Source organism: Lytechinus variegatus, chromosome 19 (genome assembly GCF_018143015.1).
Source record: "Lytechinus variegatus isolate NC3 chromosome 19, Lvar_3.0, whole genome shotgun sequence".
Classification (NCBI taxonomy): Eukaryota; Metazoa; Echinodermata; class Echinoidea; order Temnopleuroida; family Toxopneustidae; genus Lytechinus; species Lytechinus variegatus.
The window spans coordinates 12,922,391-12,930,087 of NC_054758.1; positions in this window are offsets into that span (position 1 = coordinate 12,922,391).

Sequence of the window (7,697 nt, forward strand, 5' to 3'; positions counted from 1 at the left end):
AGTCTCCAGCCCTCTCTTGAGGGAAGCTATATCCATCAGAGCTCAATTATCCTGCAGTACATACCCAACGAATAGAAGATTATTCTCTCTGAATCAAGTACCTCAACGTCCTGCAAGTTCTGCCACTCCGAACTGGAAAGCGTTGTACATTTTGTTGGAGAATGCCCAGCGTTTAGCACACACAGGAAAACACTTCTACACTTAATAAAAGAAGACGAGGAACTGCAGTATTTTTCTGTGTATTTCAATGATCAAGAACCTCAACAATTTACCGCTTCCGTCCTGTTTCTACCTGACGTCGAATTAGCAGATTCCTCCAGAACGACCTTAACCTACTTGTCTTAAATTTCTTGCATAAGATTCACCTCTCTCGATCTACCTTACTCTCACGTCAAAATATGTAACGCTACCATTAATGCAGTATCAAACTGCGGATCTCCGATACAGCGGAGGAAGGATACAGAAGAAGAAGAAGAAGATATGGCGACGATGTTGTTGATGATGACGATTAAGCACTTTAGGACGATAATGACGGATGTTTTCACGTATCCAGTTAATTTGATGAAGCATTAAAAGTTTAACATGAAGATGAATAAATGGAAAGATCTTACTTGATAGTTGATCTCTTTTGGCAGAAACGTCTTTGAAATCGTCATGCAGAAACACGATGATAAGCTGCCTTCATAATACTAGGTCCAAGTTGCTAAAAATAGAGGATATGGGCCATTGACAGGAAGAATTCCATTATGACGTCACTGACAACAGGTGTCGATGTCCGCGTAAATCCAGACACACACATGAGCGCAGGTGTTGATGCAGTGGGCGCAGAGATGATCCCCGCGTAGCGCATGCCCGTTGTCAAAGCAATTTACGCGAAAGAAGATGCAAATATTGAAGAAAAATCTCTCTAAAAACTGAAATTTTACGACGAATTCGACGTTTTAACACTTTTGATGATGATAGAAGAATTAAGATAACCGCATATTCATGTTGTACGCAATAAGTCCAGTAGACTGATATAAAAATTATAATGAAACTCGAACGATAACACCAAAATTAAGTCCAAATTAGCGGAGCTCGAACAAAACACGTCTTGTCAGCTTGACAGACAACCAACCATTTGGTAATGATTTTAGTTTCCTGAAACTTGCATTTGTAAAGTTTTAAATATAAAAGTATGTTTTCATATTTATGTATATCCTCAACATATTTTTTAATGTTATCTTTGATATCGTTGTAGTCATATTCTTTCATATTCGTTTCTTGATCACTACTAATTTGTTGTTGTATTTGATCGGCATTTGATTTCGTTGTCATGAACAATAAAGTATGCGCGCAGCTCAGTTGCATGCGCGTATCGAGTTGACCTTCCTTAGAGCAACACGCTTGTGTGTTGCTGCCCTCTACGTTCGTTGCCCTAAACTATTTTAGGAACGCCAGTGTCATTTTCAGCGCGTATTCTGATGGATGGATAGATAATGCGCGAAACTACTTTTTGTATTATGACACAGTGCACTGAGAGCGCATTCATTGCGCAACGCGCTTTAATAAAGCTTGCTGCGTTTCAGGCAGCGCAGCGCATGTAGGCTTATAAGAATTATGGTGGAGCTCGTATTTCTTTTCTTTCTTTTTTCCCCATCCGGCGAGGTTTTCTTGATTTCACTTTTCAGCTCATTGTATTTTTCCCATTCATGACACGCTCAATCGGATTCATTTCTCTGGATGCCCACAACAAATCTCGCTCTTTACACGGCGTTGATATCACATGGAGACAGTCCACAAGACCACAATGATCATGGAGCATTGAAATAAGAATTTGGCCAAGATTGATAAAATAGATCTAGACGATCTCTCGTTTTTAGGAATGGATGTCTTTCGTGTTCTTCAACTTGTGACAGTGTTTTTGCTTGAGATTTTATCCTCGCGCCGTCACGAATACTTTCAGGTTTCCGGTCAAGAGCAACAGACCAAACATGAAACGTCCAAAGCAAGTGAGGTGGCACCAGTCAGAAAATACAAGAAGGATAATTTCGATTTCACAACAGGTAGCTGAGTATTAATTGATGATCAGCGTTTCGGTATGAATATGAGAAATATCGTATGTTTATGTATTTTCATCCTTCCACATAATTTTTTAAATGTTTGATCGCATGACATGAAACTCCACAATTGATTATTTCAGTAAGAATATAAAAGGGAAAATAATTTCTTAGGCAATTCGTATAGTGTGCTCAAATTTTTATATGATTTGGGGCACTCTTATTATGTCTACCCCGGTACTCTTAAAAAAAAAAATCTGTCAAATAAAACCTTTCAGACATAGGCCTAGATCTATTTTAGCCTAGGGTCTCGAGAGCAGTGGCGTATCCAGGGGACAAGGGGGCACGTGTTTCTGGCGCCGCGGGGCCCAAAATCATGATAGCCCGCCAGCCCATTTATTCGACCGAAAGCTGAACAAGCAAATGACCCCATAGCTGGAGAATTGACCCTGAATTAATTTTCAAAAAAAAAATGCATTGTTGTCGGGTATTATCGGTGGTCTTTCCTTCGTAATGACGTAATATATGACGTCACTACAAAATGGCCCTATATTTCACAATTTTTTAGATATTATACACATAGCATGAATTCAAGGGAGAATATCTCAACCAAACCATGTTTGTTTTTTTAATGAAACTTTCAAAATATATTGTTCGAGTAGCGCTTAAGAAACATGCAAAATTTTGGGAACAGAAATTATTGTGCAATTATATGCAAATTAGGTCATGAATTTTGCACATTATTAGTTTGGGAGATTTCTTGCTTAAAAAATTGTCGAAAATCGATAAAGAAATTTTTATTTCTTTTGTACTTCCTTGGATATATTTTGTCAAGCATAATATCATTCTCTTTGTCTATATCTCTGCTTTTAGAAAATGTGTCAGTAATTTGAAATGACATTATAGACTGTGGTTTCAGCCCCCTTTTCAATATAATGTATATAGAAATCATGCAATCTTGGCCTGTTTTTTCACCATAAAAGGTGTGTGAACAATATGCTCAATTTATTGATGTTTCCTACATTTTGCATGATATTAAATCTTCCCCAAAACATGTTGTCATCTTCATTATGTCTGCGCTGATAAATAAATGAGTTCAGCAAAGATTGATCACACACTTAGCAGTCTATAGGCTACGTTTTCAGCCTAGTTTTCAACAACGAACCTATACCATATAAACTCTTCAAAAAAAGTTTGGAAATCTGACTTTGATCGATCATCCCTCCTCGGTTTTAGTTAATATCAATGTGTAATTAATATCAATGAATAGATCATTTAATTTTTTTAAAATGATACTATATAATATGATTATGGTTCACATGGAGGTGCAGTGCCTTGAAATGTGGGGGCAAGGTCAAAATTCAAAAGTTGCAAAATGACACAATATTGAACATGTTGAAAGTCACTGTTCTTTTTCCCGTGGTGATGAGTTTCTCAGCGGTTTCTTTTAATTGTTTTCATGCACCTTAACATCAACACTAACATGGAATCAAACACATCTCTGCACAAGCAAACACACAACAAATAAACAAACATTATGCATGGGTATTTCGAACCACGACTCAAACCATGACAGAACCACCACTACATAAACCACATCAAAACATAAAAATAAAGAAGCAGGGGCTTGATTTGAATGGATTTTCATCTCTATTGACACAGACAAAAGAATCATGTTCTGTATTGACCCTCCACGACTATTTCTGCTATAGCTTTTCAATTCAGACCTCATCCAACACTTTTGAATCCTGCTCTTTTCGTGATGGCATGATCATAACAAGCATGGTATCATGTTAAAGAAAATTAAATGATCTTTTGAATGATATCAACCATGCATTGTGTAAAATTGGGAGTTGGGAGAAATTAATGGCCATCAAACTCAGATTTCCAAAATTTTTGCTCGTTTTGCAGCTTTTCAATTCAGACCTCATCCAACACTTTTGAATCCTGCTCCTTTCGTGATGGCATGATCATAACAAGCATGGTATTATTTTAAAGAGAATCAAATAATCTTTTGAATGATGCCGAATATGCATTGTGTAAAATTGGGAGTTGGGAGAAACTAATGGCCAAACTCAGATTTCCAAACTTGTTTGAGGGGTTTATATGGCTTTATTAGTCGAGTCGACTGAAATAGGGTCTTTGGTTCCCGTGCACCATATAATGCTTCTTCAACAATGTACATTTCTATTTCTATTCATGTTACTTATCAGAAAACTTTTATTCCTGATGCCATTAGATTTTGGAATATTCCCCCTGCATGCCATTACAGTTAACTGCACTTCAGTAGCCAGCTTCAAGGATGAGGTGCAGGAAATCCAATTGCGCTAAGACTGCGCTGTTTCTTTTCTTCTCTTTTTTTTAAACGTACGTACATGTAGAATAGATCTTAATTCCACAGCACTGTACATACTCCTGCACAATTCTACAAGTACGATGATACACCAACCTGGTGGACTGTACTTTAACGGATGATGACGATGATGATATGTTGCCAAGCCTTCCTTCTTGAACACTATCTTTGCCACAACCACTACTCAATTTGCCAAATTTGCATTCACTGTTCTTTATGAGGAGAAAATGGAATGCAATGAATATGCATTTGGTAAATAGCGCTTGAATGATTCCGTTCATTGGAACTAGAAACATTTGAACTTGGGGCTTCTTTTGTTTCCTATGTTTACTCCTTCTACACAAACGATGTGCCTCTAGCACACGATGTAATGGGCAATATATTTTACTTTCCCGAGAAATGGGGGATTAGATTCAAATTCCGAGGGGGACCACTTCCATTATTGAATGCATACCAGGCACGACCATGGGGTCTCGAAAAGTACCCTAAACATGGGAAGCAAGTCTTTTCCAGATTATGAAAGTGCAACTTTTAACAAGTATTTGGCTTGTGAATTAAACCCTATTGGATTGGATATACATACCTTTTTCATTATTTCAAACATCGTTTTTGACACCCTTATAACGTTACATTGGCCTATACGTAACGTTCTTGCCCACTCTTTCCCCTTTTACGCGTGGTCGCGTCTGGTATCCACTAATTAATGGAAGTGGGCCCCGGGCGGCCTCTCGAGCTCTAGGAGGATCCAAATGTGGCTTTAGAAAGTCGTCCTGAATCGGATATTGAAAATTGAATTGAATTGATATATCGCTGTTACCATAGTAACAACCAGAATTTTGAAATTGAAATTGAATTGAATTGATATATCGCTGTTACCATAGTAACAACCAGAATTTTGCACACGAAACGCAAATTGAATGTTTCCATTCCAGATGCGAAACGAAAAAATCTCATGTCACACAATTTGCATTGCAGGACAGTTTTACGGCCATGACGACGGGCCCAAAAGTCTCTTCCAAAATCAACTACCGTCGTAAATAAGCGTTCGCGTTCTTCCAACGAAAGGTCGGGAACATGATTCTACAACGTAGCAGTGGTGTATTAGGATACAAAAGAAAAACATGTCCGCCATATGATATGGAATGTCCTCGCAAATATGGCGAACTTATTCAAAATTGATTGGAAGTCGTTTTGGGTCCCAAAATCAATCATATATTATCTTGCAATTAATTGCAATATCATGAATGATAATGTGCTACTTGAACAAAAGGGAGGGTAGTCTGATTTGCTACAGCTTATGTTGATCTATCGATTGCAAAATTACAACACCCCATTGCCTTATGATTTTTTTTTCGCATGACACACGTACAGTGCCTATTGGGAGTGTGATCGAGGATGAGAATTTAATGATTGGCGCTCAACTCGGACTTCACGATCGCGTAGGGGATGGTGATACAAATACTTCATCTGTTCCAGCTGAAATCTATACCGACAATAGGAGCAATTCACATCATAATCGGCAAAAAATATCACCCCAGAGCAAGTGAGGGTTTCGATGCATATTACATGAATTCTACTTATCTGGGGGAGATCGATAATAGGTCTGCTGTTTTATCAACAGGTAATTTTAGGTAGTGGACAACAGACGTAATTGATTGATTGATTGGCTGATTGATTGATTGATTGACTGATTGATTGATTGACTGACTGACTGATTGATTGACTGATTGATTGATTGACTGATTGACTGCTTGATTGATTGATTGATTAATTGACTGATTGATTGATTGATTGACTGATTGATTGATTGATTGACTGATTGATTGACTGATTGATTGATTGACTGATTGATTGATTGATCGACTGATTGATTAATTGATTGATTGACTGACTGACTGATTGATTGATTGACTGATTGATTGATTGACTGACTGATTGATTGATTGATTGATTGATTGATTGACTGATTGATTGATTGACTGATTGATTGATTGATTGACTGATTGATTGATTGACTGATTGATTGATTGATTGACCGATTGATTGAAAACTTCATTAATTTATTCATCCATTGTTTGGTAGGCAAGTCAATGAATTGATTCATTGAATAACTTATTCATTAATAGATTGATTGATTCACTTGTTTATTAAATGGCAGACTGATTGATTAATTACTGATATACTGTCTGTTTGGCTGGCTTATGGACAGTGTTTTAGTCGAGTCCAACTATGCGAGTCGAAAACCGGCCCCGGGACTCCGATTTGAGTTCAAGTACGAATAAACACTAATGGGGTGTTGCAAGAAACTTGCGATCACTTCCAAGTTTTTTTTTTTGGTCCCTAAATCCATCATATGTCTTGTAGTTAATTGCAAATTAGTGATTGATTGTTAATCTGCTCCTTGAAACAAGAAGTTTAATTTGATTTTCTACAGCTAACGTCCATCAGTTGTACAATTGCAACAGAATATTTGCAATCCATCGCAAATATTTTCTTGCAACACCCCCCCCCCTATGTCGATTAATTAGTTGGTTGATTGAATGTCTGGCTGTAAATAATTATGATCGATTGCTTGTTGACTGATTCAGTGATTAAGCGACTTATTTATCGATTTATTTATTTTTATATATGTATTGACTGACGTGATTGTATGTTGTGCTCATTACTTGCATTTTATGTATCGCGTATTTTTTTAGTTTTGTTTGTTTTTGTTGGTTTGCTTTTTTTGGGGGGGGGGGGTGGGAGGACCCTTAACATTAGTTTAGAGTTTTCAGCTATATAGTCAATTCTTCTATTCAGTTCAAATTAACCTAGAAGCATGGCTTCGTCAAAACTTACATCTATTTTTTATGTGTTTTATTTTTAAAATCCGGATTATTTTTGTTATATGTTATTTTATTGTTACTATCATCATCATCATCATTATTATTACTATTATTATTATTATTAGCTTTGTGACTTGCAAGCCTTAAAAAATTAATAGTATATAATGTCTTTAATTGCAAACATTTTCCCTTCAATTTATTTCGATTAAAGGAGCTTATAACGGAGAGGATGGAGGTTTAACTAATAACTCGAAAGTTGGCGCGGGATCGCCACCGACAGAGATGATGTCATCTCGAGAGAAGCATATATATCACAGAATTAAACCACGTAAGCTTCGCCACGAAGATATCTTCATATCTAAAGAAGAAAGTTCATCGTTCTTGGGGATAGGTCGCAAACGGCGAAGGTAAAGTAATTTTGTGATATTTCCTTATTGGAAGGAGCACAGTGTCCCGAAATTTGTGCCACAGTATGTCCAC